Source organism: Pygoscelis adeliae, unplaced genomic scaffold, assembly GCF_000699105.1.
Source record: "Pygoscelis adeliae isolate BGI_AS28 unplaced genomic scaffold, ASM69910v1 Scaffold5, whole genome shotgun sequence".
Taxonomy (NCBI): domain Eukaryota; kingdom Metazoa; phylum Chordata; class Aves; order Sphenisciformes; family Spheniscidae; genus Pygoscelis; species Pygoscelis adeliae.
The window spans coordinates 851,087-853,877 of record NW_008824753.1 but is presented as its reverse complement, the minus strand read 5'-3'; positions in this window follow the sequence as shown (position 1 = coordinate 853,877).

The following is a 2,791-nucleotide window of genomic DNA, read 5'->3' as shown; positions in this document are numbered from 1 at the left end:
GTAGGTCAGAGATATCTGTAGTAGCTTTCCTAGAAGGAAAACTCAGTCCCAAGAGAGCAAGGACAAGGGGACTGCTCCATTGCCTCAGGAGAGGCTCCTATGAAGCAAGTCCCAAGTGTTTGCCATGGAATTGTCCGATATACACAAACATCACAGGTAAGAAAAAGACATCAAAGTCAGGCTTTCCAGTGATGTTAACAGCACTGCGGTTGGGCTCCATGACCAGTGCCTCGATCTTGCTGACTACAGGCAACAATACTAAAGTAACATGCTGAAGACAACGGTATAACAGACTGCCTCTCAGCTTCCCTTTAAAATTAATTCCCGCTGGCCGCCAACAACCAAGGTCTTACCTGAAAAAACAAACAGAGATTGCTTGTACATTATTATCTCATATGTACTAACTGCTCACCATTCATTAGACTAGAAAACAAATGCAACAAAGAGAGATTACATGAGAAGCTGTCTCAGCAGCATCACAATTGCAGTGTTCTGATAGGAGTTTGATACAAATGAAAAGCTGCCATGTTAATCTTGCTGACCTTTATTCCAGGATTATGATCAATTGGAGGATTATGGCAGTACTTTCTCATTGAGGAGAAAAAGATTAGTTTGGGGGGATAATTTATTTTTGAGAAAAACACAGTTGTTTGCCAGCCTGCTAGTGCCAGTACCCAGGCAGCACTCTGCAAGAGATTACTGTTCACATGGTTTATTTCATTAACCTGTTTCAACAGGGCAGCATTAACCTCCTCAAATAGGTAATGTTGAGGGCCAAGGCAGAGTGATGTAAACAACTCAGGATGAGATTGCTGTTGAGAAATCAAGTGAAACTAACCCCAGCATTGTTGCAGCATTGTTGTTTCTATTTTCCAGACATAGTGGGAACCTTAAGGTTTGTGAAATGCTGAAAAAAGAGGAAGCAGTGTTGACTCGAGAACAGAGCTGTTCTTGTGGTTACAAGTGTTAGGGAGGCGTCTGCAAACAAGGTTCAGCGTTCAGTTTTGCCACAGATTTCCACTAAAGTCACAGCCCGTTGACTAGTTCTTCTGCAGCACAATCCCCGTTCTGGAAAATGCAAGACACAATGTTTTCTTTGGTTTTGGCTACATAGAAATACATTTCCATGTCATCAGAGGCAGAGGGTGAAAGCATTGCCTTGGTGTTAAGGGCCTTTACGAGGGTCGAGGCTCACCTCTTCAGGTGGAGGAGATGAGGGCTGACAAGGGTTATGTAACCACATCAAACACAAGGGAAGAAGGAAATTACAAAAGCAAGTAGAGGCATGGGAGGAAGGGTGGGTATAGGGCATAAATGGAGGACCTGAGAGTGGGGTTAATTCTTTAGGTGCTCCAGGATGGAGCTAGTATGTATCAAGGAGTACCTCCTGGCAGCTAGGTGAGGATGGTGGGCTCCAGGGTAGGACCTGGAAGAAAGATAAGGCTGGACTCTTGCCTGTCTGATGGAATGAAAGTGCAAACATTTAATGAAAAAGCACTCTGCAGAGGCTGGAGTACAGGGCCTAACTTGAGCTCAAATATTGGATTTATACAAGAGTTACCTGCTGAGTTTAGTTGCTTGTCAGCTGACTGTGAGGCAGTAGACTGAGGCAGTAGACAGCTCTTCTTCCAACCTGGACGGCCCCTCTATGGGGAGGGTACCAGCCTCCCTTGTATACTTTGAAAGGACATCTGGAGTGGGAGGAACAGGAGAGGGGCTACTTGCATGGACTCCACTAACATAATTTGTGAAATTCCTGTGGGGAGGAAGGCCTAACTTTGCTTAGTCTGAGAGCTGTTAAGGACAGGTATAACAGTGTCCCAAATGAGAAACTTCTGACCAGTTATGAGAAAACTAATGCAAATAGATTTATGCCAAGATGAACTAAGTCTTTTTTTTTAATTTGATAAAGTGCTTTTGCCCCATGTTGATTCTATTAAAAAATTACTTATGCTTTTTGTTTTGTGCCCCCCAAGCCTCCCTCCTGCTGATCTTGCTTCCTTGCTTTGAGTTGGACAGCTGCTTCTCTTGCTATGCTGATCCTTTTGATGTCCCTGTAAACTTTCACACTTTCTAGTTGTTTGAATGACTATAGTCTGTATTGTTTATGACAAGGGGATCTTTCCAGCTTCTGAAATCTATTTTGACCTCCTAATAGTACTGGCCTTTCACCCAGTGCTGCTCTGTGGTGAGCTGATATGCCACAGGCTTGCCTGTGCTAAGAGCTTGTGCAGAAGTGCTGCTGAAAATTGCAGTTGCCCTGACCAAAGCTAAATGTTTTGGTGAGCTTAGAGGCATGTAGAGAAAATTGTTAAGAGGTTAGCAAAGGTAAGCAACTGTGTGTGTTTTGGTGAGTTTAGAGGCAGAGAAAGCTGCTAAGAGAGGGGGGTTGCCTTTCCTCTCTGTTCTTGCGCTGTGGCTGTGCTGAGCCTTGCCTCCCTCTGGCTCCTCAGCTTTTGAAAGGGGAAAGCTTTTCCCTTCCTCTCATGTTTCTTGCCCATCTCCCGAAAAACAAAGGACCGTACTTGCAGGAAACTCCAAGAACTTGGAGCAGAGGCGTCCAAGAAACAGCATGTTTTGCGCTGGGAAGACAGGCTGCTGCCCTGGTACGCGGCAAGGTTCGGGGTGCTGCGAGGAGCAGTAATTCTCTCCTTTACCCCTTCTCCTCGAAGGAACTGGCTTAGCCTCCGCCACTTAAGGGAGGCGCTGGTACGGCTGCCGTGGCTCAACAGTCGCCGAATAACCGCAATGCCCACGGGGGCCGGCCTCCCTGGGCTGAGAGAGGGGGTTC